The sequence below is a fragment of the Dermacentor albipictus genome, chromosome 1, assembly GCF_038994185.2.
Source record: "Dermacentor albipictus isolate Rhodes 1998 colony chromosome 1, USDA_Dalb.pri_finalv2, whole genome shotgun sequence".
Lineage (NCBI taxonomy): Eukaryota > Metazoa > Arthropoda > Arachnida > Ixodida > Ixodidae > Dermacentor > Dermacentor albipictus.
The window spans coordinates 51,650,410-51,662,579 of record NC_091821.1 but is presented as its reverse complement, the minus strand read 5'-3'; the positions used below and the strand labels follow the sequence as shown (position 1 = coordinate 51,662,579).

General features: G+C 45.9%; 1 protein-coding gene across 2 annotated transcripts in view; it reads right to left on the bottom strand.

Moving 5' to 3' along the window:
• Positions 1 to 12,170, bottom strand: part of LOC135911998 (glycosyltransferase 25 family member-like) — an 873,389-nt gene that overhangs the window by 547,331 nt on the left and 313,888 nt on the right. The gene's annotated exons all lie outside the window — the stretch shown is intronic.

Genomic DNA, 12,170 nt, shown 5'->3' with positions numbered 1-12,170 from the left:
GGCGAACGGCAGCGGCAATTTCGGCTCGGGCGGTGCACATATACAGATCCGCCGCCACCGATCTGGCTCTCTGATTGCCACCGCACAGGGGTTGCATTGGAGGAGGAGCGAAGAAAGGAATTAAGTTCGAGCCGGCGCTTTGACAACCGGAGACTCGCAGGAAGAGGGGGGGAGGGGGGCGGCGTGTACACCCAGCGGCAAACGATGGGGGCAGAAGCGCGCGCAGCAAGCGGACAACACGATAAAGGGAGGAGGGAAGAGATAGCAGCGACTGACTGATGCCGCTGACGCCGATAGTGTGTCAACCCCAGCTGCGGAGTTGGTTTCAGGGACAACGCCGCCGATGCCGACACAAACAATATGATAGATTGATAGATAGATTGATAGATTGATATGATAGATTTAAGTCAGCACGTCACCGCCGTGCTGACTTAAAGACGACGGCAAGCCTTCGACGAGCCCATTTGCTCAGTGGTGGTGGCAACGGACGGAACGGCTCTACAGTGATCGCTATCCTCTGCGTTTGCAGGTTGGTTTAATTTCTGACTACTTTAACGTTCTATATTGCTTCTGCCACCACCACTGCTGCGTATACTTCCTTTACAAGTGCTTTGTAACTTCTGTTCTTTGAACCGAAATGTCGCAGTTGTGTTTGGTCTGTAATGAGCTGCTCCCAGATAATTGTGTGAATCCAACGTGTTCTGAATGTAACTACAGTTACCATTTGGGAACATGCTCGGGCATAAGCAAAACTGCCTTCAAAGCTAAGGATGATACGTCAAAAAGAGCATGGAAATGCCAAACATGTCTCGTCTTAGCTGCCCGTGGCACTCAATGCGCAAGTGGTAACTTTCGGGATGAAAAAGCACTGGAGAAGGTGCTCATTGAAATTAATCGAAAATTGACTCTGTTACCTGTAATTCAGAGTAGGGTGGATGCTCTTTTTTCAATTAAGGAAACGGTCGACAAAATGGAACACTCCATTGAGCATCTGTCTGAACAGTACGACATGGTACTTGCAGAACTAAAAAAACAATCTACAGAAATCCTAAGCCTTGGGAAAAGAATCGATGTGGTGGAATCCTCTCACAACAATCAGGAAGTGTCTGAATTGAAAAAACAGGTCGCCGCCCTCGAACAGTACAGTAGAAGACAGAATCTAGAAATTCAGGGACTGCCAGATGTTGAAAACGAGAATCTGCTCGCTAGGGTGAATGAACTGGCAAATAAACTTCACCTTCCTCAGTTGACCCGTACCGACTTTGAGGCCTTACACAGGCTGCCTGCCAAGCCTGGCAAGGCCTCGGTAATATTAATTCGTTTCACATCACGTGTCATGCGCGATGAATGGATGGCAAAGAAAAACGAACTTACAGCTGCTCAATTGGCGATACATTTCAGAGACAATTTGACACCGCAGAATAAGAAACTTTTGTGGATGATGAAGGCAAAGGCGCGGGAAATGCACTACGAGTTCGCATGGCAAAAAGATGGAAAGCTTTTCATGCGTAGGGCATCTGGCCAGCGGGCAGTGCGCATCAATTGCGAAGCTGATCTTGATAAGATTCGTTGAGCGGCCACAAGATTGCACTGCTTATAATTTTCGTTGTTGTGATTTCTGCTTTCGATGACTGACTTCGCTAAGGTTATGTATCACGATGTTTCTTCTTTAAAATCCCTAGTACATACCCTGCGCAGAAAAAGCGATAACATGTCAGTTTTCCACGCAAATATAAGAAGCTTGAGGAACAAGCAACTTGAAACAGAGGCATTTTTTGAATCCCTTGATTACAATTTTAACTTCATTGCATTTACGGAAACTTGGTTTCAGAATGTTCAAGATGTTGTACACTTTTCCGGCTATAGGTCTGAAGGTGTTTATAGATCAGGTCGCAGAGGTGGAGGAACTTCTTTGTATATTAAAGATGACATTGCCTATGATGTCTTGTCGCAGTTTTCTGGTATTACTGCGCATTATGAATCAATCGTTGTTAAGAGTGCTGGAAAAGTCATTGCTTCAATTTATCGCCCGCCTTCTGGTGAAGCTACAGCATTCTTTGAATATATTACGTCTGTTTTTGAATATGTGTCCTCTGCAATGCTTCCCATTGTCCTGGTTGGTGATTTTAACATTGACTTACTAATAGACAGTTCACAGTCTGGACAATTTTTAGACATAATTGAGTCATTCTCTTGTACAAATGTTATACGCTCGCCGACAAGAATAACCGGATTAAGTCAAACTTTGATTGATCTGTGTGTAATTAGTCATGATGAAAGTGATGTTATACCGGGCATTTTTTCAGTCGATTTGAGTGATCACTTACCTGTGTTTTGTATCTTTCCTGTTCCAAAAAACAAAATACATCATGCTCGCATTCCCCCAGTACCTTATCGCAGTTTTAATCAAATGAGCCTCTCTGCTTTTCACTCGATGATCGAGTGTGTTGACTGGTCGGATGTTTACGAGGAAGAAAACGCAAGCATTTCATACGACGTCTTTCTACAAAAAGTTAAATGTTCCTATGAAGAAGCTTTTCCTTTGCGTTATGCGAAAAAAGCACATAAAAAATGTAGAAAACCATGGGTAACAAAAGAGTTACTTCAAAGAATAAAAGCCCGTGATATTATGTACCGGCAATTTATTAATCTAAAAGATATCTCTCTTCTAATTGAGTATAAGAAAATTCGAAACAAGTTAAATTCTGATCTCAAGAAAGCTCGATGTGAATATTACAAGAATAGGTTTATTGCTGTTTCTCATGACCCTAAAAAAATTTGGAGCACATTACGATTGCTTATTGGTCAACAACAGAACAGCATCCCTGGTACACTAATTACTGATGGTGTCGAATACAGTAAAGAGACTTTGTCAGATAAATTCAATTCCCACTTTTTATCTTCAGGCGCATATTCATCTTCCAGCACTCAGCTAGATGCACAGAAATATATATCCTCTTGCATTACGAATTCTATATTCATGTCTCCTTGCAGTGAAATAGAGATAAACTCTTTTCTTAAGAAGCTAAATAAAAATACTGCTGCCGGTAATGATGACATTAAAGCTACTCCAATTATTTTCGTTGCTAACCTTTTATCAGCACCTTTGCAGCATATTTGCAACAGAGCATTATCAACAGGCATTTTTCCAGTTAATATGAAAATAGCTAGGGTTGCGGTCTTGCACAAAGGTGGTCCTTTGAATAATCTTAACAATTATCGACCGATTTCGGTGTTACCTTTATTCTCAAAGGTTTTAGAGCACATAATAAAAACAAGAATAACCAAGTTTCTTGATGAACATGAATTGCTGATCAAGGAACAATTCGGCTTTCGCGAGAAAAAATCTACTGAAACAGCTTTACTTAGTATCAAAGAAAAATTAGCAAAGAATATTGATAGCAAGGTGTTCACCCTAGGAATTTTTTTAGACTTCCGAAAAGCATTTGACTCGGTCAAGCATAATATACTGTTTGAAAAATTACCACATTACGGCATTCGAGGGGTAGCTCTACAATTAGTACGCAGTTACTTAACAGACAGGCTACAGTATACGTTCCTTCACGGGTATAAATCTCAGCTACAGCCTTTGAAATTCGGTGTACCACAAGGTTCTATACTCGGTCCACTCTTTTTTACTATCTACATAAATGATATCGTGCCGGTACCACAATCTTCCTCTATAGTTCTGTATGCGGATGATACCAGCTTGTTTTTCTCTGGAAGCCGTTTAAGAGATTTGGAAATCGCGGCGAACGAATGGTTGATATCGCTTTCTTACTGGCTTGAGTGTAACCAGCTAGAATTAAATGTTAGTAAAAGTAAATATATTGTATTCAAAGGCAGAAATAAACGCGAAGATTACACCATTTCTGTTAGATTTAAAAATAATGACATCGAGCGTGTCCCGTTGTTTAAATTCTTAGGTGTACTTTTTCATGAAAACCTCAGTTGGACACCGCAAATCAACAAAGTACATGCCAGTATGTCTAGATCAATTTCTGTCTTATATAAACTTAGGTCTCTAGTACCAAACTGGCTAAAGCTCCAGTTATATTATTCACTAGTTCATTCTCATCTCAATTACTGTCTCTTAATATGGGGTACGACTTCAGGAACGAACCTTGAAAGGTTAAAAATTATACAAAAGAGAGCTGTTCGCTGCATAGAAAATCTGGAACCAACTGAACACACTGCGCCATATTTTATCAAGCTAAAATTGCTTACTGTTAACCAACTTTTTAATCTGAAGCTCGCCTTGTATATTCGCAAAGAAATTGGAAATGAATTGACTAGTTATATGTCTCAGTGCTACCCTACTAATGTTCCCTATGATCTCCGACACGAGCGATTTAGAATACCGTTATTCAGAACCATTTACGGTAATCAAACATTGCTCTACCTTATACCTAACTTTCTCCGCAACAATAGTCATATCCACGAACTTATTGAAAACTGTACTTCTACCCACAGTTTAAAGAAAAATGTCACAATGTACTTACTGTCTGGTGCTCTGTCCTAAATAAGTTCTTGAGTTTAAAAAAAAAACCTTTTTATTGTTCTATAACCTCTGTGTTCTGCTGCGTTTTCAAACATTTATACATTGTTAGGAATTCTGTTACATTTTGTATAACGCTTGCAAAAACTTTGTACTTTTTAATATGTTGCCATTTATGTACGCGTTTGTGCTTCTTATGGGTGTTGCATTATTGTGTGATTCCGTTACTCAATTTAAAATGCCTAATCACGATATGACCTCTGTTCATGAAAATCTTTTTGTGGCGCTTTAATGTACAAAGCCATTGTTTTTCTTTGTTTTTTTTATTCTCACTGCTTCTGAGCAAATGTATGGGTGGAGGGACCTTAGTCAGGCAGAGCTCATCTGCCTTTTAGTCCTTTCAACCCAGGCAAGGTATGTCTGAATAAACTGAACTGAACCCTCGCTTCCGCAGCGCTAAGAACCAGGTCTAGCCGTGGGAAGGTGGTCACGTATTCGTCGACGTGCCGGGGCCTACGTGAAATAACCGGCGCGTCGGCAACTGAAGAGCACCCTATCCGCCACACAAGAACAGGGGGGGGGGGGGACCCTTTCCTCCTCTTTCTGCATGGCGGCGACGGTGTTCTATGCAGTCACGTTATCTTGACTCTCTAGCGGCGTCAGCGGCATCCAGCGGTATCAGTCGGTCGCTGCTAGCGCTGGGGGGATGAAAGGGGGGCGGAGCTGGTTACGAGGCCGACGACAACGCCGACGACGACGCGAAACCCAGGAACCATAGAGTTTCATATTAGTATACCTAGAGGCAAATCTGGCGCTGCGATCGTTCAACCTACATGGGAATGATGGGAAGTACAGGCTTCGGATTGGCATTCTGTTGACTGGCGAACTAGTGTACAAGTATTTTTTTAAAAGTTTCGGTTTCGCTCCAAGCGCAATTGCTATAACCTGCAGTTGGACAGTGCAACGCAAAGCTCTCTGCGTTTGTTAGGTTGCTCAGAGTGGCGATAGCGCGCTGGGCCAGCGACTGGGACGATGCTTGTGTCGCGGTGTGGCGTCGAAGCCGTGACGAGAAAGCGGCGGCATCGTAAACGTTGAAAGAACATGTTTTGAGCATTTAGACCTTTGTTTGTTAAGTGTGTTAGGTTGGCACTGTAGCGTTACGTGCTTTATGAAACTTCAGAATAGAACAAAGAAGGCACTACTGATACAAGACATATACAATTGTACTTCTAGTGGCTTGACAATCAAATTTTATTGAGAGCTTCATTTTGCATTGCTCGTTTATGTGCTCATTGAAATGCGTGTTTTAGGACTTTGAGAACACAAACTTACTTGTGGTAGGAAAGATAGCTGCTTCCTAGCTGTAGTCTAGTGTCGCACAATGGGTACCCGCAAAGCCACGCTGTAACGCTTCGGAAGCGGTACGCCAATATAAGATATGATGAAGCATACTCGTAGGAGGCCACTAGCGTCCTGCGTAGCACGGCAGCAGATGTGTTTAAAATTACATGAAGGCGTTCAGCAATTGTGACAGCCGACGCAACCTTTCGAAAGAGCGAGAGAGTTCGCAAGTGCCTGTCGTCTGCGAGAAAAGTCTCGCGTTTGCAGCGAGCAGGCGTCGTAGCAGACGACACTTGTAGAATTCCTCTCAAGGGCGCAACGCTTTATCACAATACAACATTTTTATTTCCAGAAATACTTGATGAGTATTTTTATATAAGTACATGCACGGTTGTTTTGCTGTTGCAAAAATGAATAAATAATTATTCTTTGGCGTTAAATTGGGAACAGAATCGCACAAGTATGCATACCCTGGCGTGTCCTGCTGACAAACCATAGTAAACCATGCTTCCATCTCAACGTCATGCAAAGTTTATGTAGCGTGTTGTGCATCATATAACATACTGCGGAAATAGAATTAGATTTTACGCGATAATATTTGAGTATAGCGTTGTTTACTGCGCCAGAAGCAAACGCCACTAGTCTAAAGACCGAAGTCAATCCGAAGCCTGTACTTGCCATCATTCCCATGTAGGTTGAGGCGACGCTCATGAGAACCCCCGTAGACACTAGCGCCACATTTCCCTCTAGGGTATTTTTAGAAACTCTATGCCAGGAACGGACGCCAAAGAGCTGCGCTCTAAAATTAGAATTGCCTAACGTATTGCATTCCTGTTTATTGCTTGCCAGCGCCACGCGCGGTGCAGTACGCCATTAAATGGAGCAGCGCAGGTCACAGTAAGCTGCGAGTGGTGTTGCGACGGTAAAGACGGGACGGAAACTGGGTCCATGCCCGACCGATTGCGCGCGACATATGACATCGGGTTCGCTGCCCAGCAAGTACGGTGCGTGGCGCCATCAGTCAGGGCGCGCCGTACCGGAGCTGACTGCATCAACACGGCAGCGATCAGCAAACGTACCGCGCCACGTGAGCACGACTTTGGCAAAATTCCTGGAAAACCGGAAGTACAAAGCGGAAATAATGACGTCACTAATGAAGTCACACACAAGAATATGGCATGCTATTTAACCGGCTAATTAATAGACAACAGCTGTATGTCATACACTGAACAACTGCCTAGCTGAGCGGATGTAACGTCAATCCCTTCCTCTCTCGCTTCGCCTCTCCTGGCGCTCACCTGATCGCTCGCTTGCACGCAACAGCTGCGCGCGCACGCTCGTTACATGCTCTGACGTCAGCACGGGAGAGGGCACGTAAGGTGCGCTTCGTGCGCCGCTCGCTAGGGTGCTGCGTTCCGCCAGGTGGCGCGCGCTTCACTTCCTCCTCACCCTCCCTCGCTCCTCGCCCGCGTATCTTGCCAGGGAAAAGACGTTCGCTTTCTTAACCTAACGAATACCAACGTCTAGGTGTGAGTGCCTCTGAGACACCTAAGACAAAGACTAGAGTCGCCTACCATTTTTTATGTATCAGCACAGCAATGATCTCATTTGTGTGTTTAGTGTGCAATGTTTCTGAGGACTTGCAGTATCTTTTATGTGACAGCAGCCGACATACATCAGACAACCTCTGACAGCTGGATTGCCATTCGTACCATGACTATAGCTTAAAACTGCGGGGCACTTGGCCTCCTTGCAAAGCGCCGCTTGGGCACTGCGTGTAACGAAAACTCTTCTAACATTTTTGTTTTAGAGCGCAGATCTTAGAGGCCCGTTCCTGTGGCGAGCGTCGGTGCTGACCTCGGCGTAACCAAGTGAACGAACACAACAGCGAAGGATGAAAGAGCGAACGCGGAGCATTAGATGAAAGATCCGAGCCGCAAACGGCGGAGACCAATGAGAGCGGTCGCTCCAGTGATGTGCGCGCGTGAAACTGGTTGCATGCGGACTCGTGCAACCGCTTGATGCGTACCCGTATATGGTGTTAGCCGGACTGCTCGTTTCGTACTATCGTCTGCTCGCGTCAGCTCTCGCTTGCGCTTCTTTGGTTTGCTTGGTTTGGTTTCGTTCGAGCTTGTTTTGAGTGCCATGCTTTTTTTACAAAGATGAGCCTAAACAGAAACGTCCTGATGGAAAGGTTTTTGGAGATAGTGCGCCACATCCGATTCTGTACGACAAGACTGATCCTGAATAGAAGGACGCAGAGATGGCACTCAGTACATCATTCTCCTTGGCTTTGGAACGCGGCGACGCCGCAACAGAAGAGAGCACACCAACATGATTATAATCAGTGGTATCGACGTCGTCATCTTCGTGACACATGACTCGCGTCAAGAACGAAGGACGAAGCATGTAGACACAGTGCCGACCTGCCAGCAGACGACGCGACATCTCACACCTACAGAGAGGAGGCGAGATGTCCATGTTATTACGGGCCTGCCGCAGCGGCTCGCCGCCAGTTGGAGTGGCCGCGCCGGCCGCCGCTGCTTAGCCGCAGCTGCGTCTTAGCGCTCCGCGCGCGTTTTACTGCTATGCGGCGACGATCGCTTCCAGATAGCGCCAGAGTAGCGCGCGTCGTCTGCTCACCGTTGACGCCATCGATAAGGCATGCGGCGAGCGCGTCAAAACAAAGCGTTGCATGAGCAAAGGTCTGTCTGCTGCGGCTGCTCTGAATCACGCCCACGCGTCGCCCGCACGCTGCCACTCGCGTTCTCCTCATTAGCGAGACAGTCGCGCCACTCTGCGCTCGTTTGCAAGGCACCGCATAGGACAGAATGTCCGCGCCAGCCAATACAATAAACTCTCAGTTGTACGAGCGTCGGTTTAATGAATATTTCAGGGTAACAAACTTTCAGAAAATCCCCGGCGGTTTTCAAATACATTCTATGCAAAAATCTTTCAGTTAAACAGATTTATGAATAGCGAATATTTCAGCTGAACTAATTTGATCAGAGGACCCAGGCTCATTTTTGAAATCAGTTCAACGAAGTTTTGCGCTCTGCAGCGTTGGCGTAGCCGATGCTCGCCGCCCCCAAACCGCACCTCCAGCGGCGCAACTGTTACACCAGCAACAATTAGAAACTGCTGGCATAAATCCTGCCTTTCCCCCCTGTGCGGTGAAAGCGAACAAGAGTAACAACGCAATGAGGTGATCGACCACGGAATCTGCACAGAGGTCTGCCACCAGCTGCATGTTGTCAGCAACACTTCGTTTGAAAACCATCTACAGTGTGACACTGAGCTCGTTACCTGCGCTGAACTATCAGATACAGAAATTGTTTGCAGTGTTCATCCCAAAGAAGAATAGTGCGACGAGGAACGTGCAGTGACAGAGGTAGATTCAAGTCCTGTAACTCTAGCCGAGGCTGTAGGATGCCTTGGAAAGTTGGGACACTTCGTGTCTCAGCAACAAGCTATGCCATAAGTCCACAAAAACATAGACACTATGGACAGCTTCGTCACTTCTTGCGCTTTAAGAGCACCAGTGCAAATGAAAATTAGATTTCTTTTTCACAAAATAAGATACGCAGCAACGTAAATGTTACGCACTTCGTATATATCGATTTACATAACTCCATAAACTGCATTTCACACTTTTGACTCGATGTTTGCTCTGGGCTGTGCTGTTCCATATTCTAGTGAATATCCAGTTTAGTGAACTTTCAGTAAAGCGAACCATTTCCTTGGATGCCTTGAAGTTCCCTCAAGTGAGAGTTCACTGTATAATGCGAAATTAAAACATGTATACAGCTGCGCTCAAATTTCGCGTTAAGGAGTATCGTAATCGTCGGTTATTATTATTTTTTTTAGAATTGCAGGTCTTAAGACGTTATGAGCAGTTTGAGTGTCTGCATGTCTGCATAAGTGCATGTGTCGTTAGTGCACTTGTCTGATCACTGTATACATCGTATATTGAATTGAATTCTGGGGTATTACGTAAAAAAAACCATACTATTACGAAGCACCTCACGTAGTGGGGTGCTCGGGATCTTTATCGTCCCCAATGTCTCGGACATGGTCGTTTTCATGCGATATCAATTACATAGACACCCCAGGCGCATTATTGCCGTGACCGCGATGTTCTGTATAAAGCCCAAAAGCGATAACGACGTCGCTGCATGCTGTATGCGCGAGTGAAATCACGCGAAGGAAGCCGATAATCGCGGCTCAATCAGGCGCGCGCGCGAAGGAGGAAGGCGGAGAGCAAACGCGCCGTCTTTCGTCGCGCGAAAGACCGTGGAGGGGGTGGGAACGAGGGACGATCTCGGGCTCCGGCAGCAACTGCATATTTTGCTACCTGGCCTAAGGCTCAATCTCGCGCGTGAAAGGGAGGAAAGTGGGGAGGCAGCGCGGGAGGGAGGGCGGCTTATACTCCGCCAACAACGGCGCACCTTGCGCGGCGGCGCACGGTCGCGCACGCCGTATCTTCAAAGCCATCTGCAGACGCCTCATACCATTGTGCGTGCTGTGTTCTCGCTTGCTGTTTGCGTTGAAGCAACAGGCAGTACGAAGTTCAATTAGCTCGCTGCTGTTGCCGCGCTTGCTCACGCCAGCGTTTTGACAGCGAGTGTCCGCGGTCATCGAGTGTGATGTGTTCGTGTTTAATCGTGCGGGCTGACGCCACGCTTGTTAATTCAGTTAATAAGCGAATGTTTTTCCAAGTTTATACGGCCGATAAGACTACTATCCTTACTTCGCATAGATGTCTACTAATTTGCTATCGCAATCGATGCTTCATCTTTCGGGCAAAACTGCGGTATTATTGCATTCCCATCGAAAGGCGTCCTCCCAGGTCGGCATTTGATCCCGCAATCTCGTGCTTAGAAGCGCAACACCATCCGCTATAAGCCACCGCGGCGGGTGTTACATCATATATTTCACCCAACACCTATAGTAGCAGGCCATGCGGCAAGCCAGGTATATACACCTCAAGATCTCATTAAAGACCGCAACTCTCTGTCACTTCTCTGTGATTACTACCAAGACGTTGCGGAAAAAGCTTTTCGTTTTCCAAGCTTGCAGCAAGACGTATTAACAGAAAGAGGAACCAATGGACGCGATCAAGCGCTGTTTTAACGGGACACCTGCAGTGCGATTTGACGAAGGTAATATGCGCGGCATTACCATTTTCACGAAAGATTAGATTATGGGGTTTTACGTGCCAAAAGCACTTTCTGATTATGAGGCACGCCGTAGTGGGGGACTCCGGAAATTTCGACCACCTGGGGTTCTTTAACGTGCACCTAAATCTAAGTACACGGGTGTTTTCGCATTTCGCCCCCACCGACATGCGGCCGCCGTGGCCGGGATTCGATCCCGCGACCTCGTGCTCAACAGCCTAACACCATAGCCACTGAGCAACCACGGCGGGTTCCACGAAAGGTTGAGCGAAATCGAAGACAAGTTTAAGCTATATAGGTGTAACCCATTCTGACATGCTATATTCAGTCCCGCTATGCGACATCAGTGCAATACCAGTTCCGGAGTGTGCCCTTCACATGAAGACCATTGTCGCGCCAGTTAATCTCTCCCTTGGACACTCGCCCGCGGAATCAACTGGCACGAATGCGAGATCCGTAAGTTCATAGACATTTCTTGCGCATCAATTCGCCCTATTAGCACCTATATCATATGCGCAGAAATACCAACGTTAGCACAGTTCCGAGACGCATCGATCCTAACAACGCAGGTCAGTAACCATAAGTTGTCCCTTTTTCCACAGATTTTTTCGCAGACCCACAACAACAATGATATAGCGTTTTAGCGTCAATGCTGCGCCTCGGATAAAATACATGTTTTTATAGATCAAACTCGCACAAATTAAAAATTAAATTTTGAGCTTTTACGAGCGAAAACCACGACCTGATTATGACGCACGCCGCAGTAGGGGAATCCGGATTAATTTTGATCGCCTGGGGGTTCTTTAACGTGCACTCAATTTGCACGATATACACGGGCGTTCTTGCAGTTCCGCGCTATCGATATGCGGCCGCGATTGGATTCCATCACCTCGTGCGTAGCAGCGCAACATCGTAGCCGCTAAGCAACCGCGCACAGCACGTAAATTCGCACAAAGGCTGGCGAGGATTGCGTGCTGCAACGTTCGCCAGAACTGCAAGGTCAGCAAATCAAAGGTTGCATGCTCAAGTTGGAAGATGAGGAGTTAGTTGCCTTGTTCTCCAATACACGAATGTGTGATAATATTCGCTGAAATATCAAGTATTCTTTTCCTGAGATGCTATTCCGTGAGCCTCGTTCAATAACTCACATATTA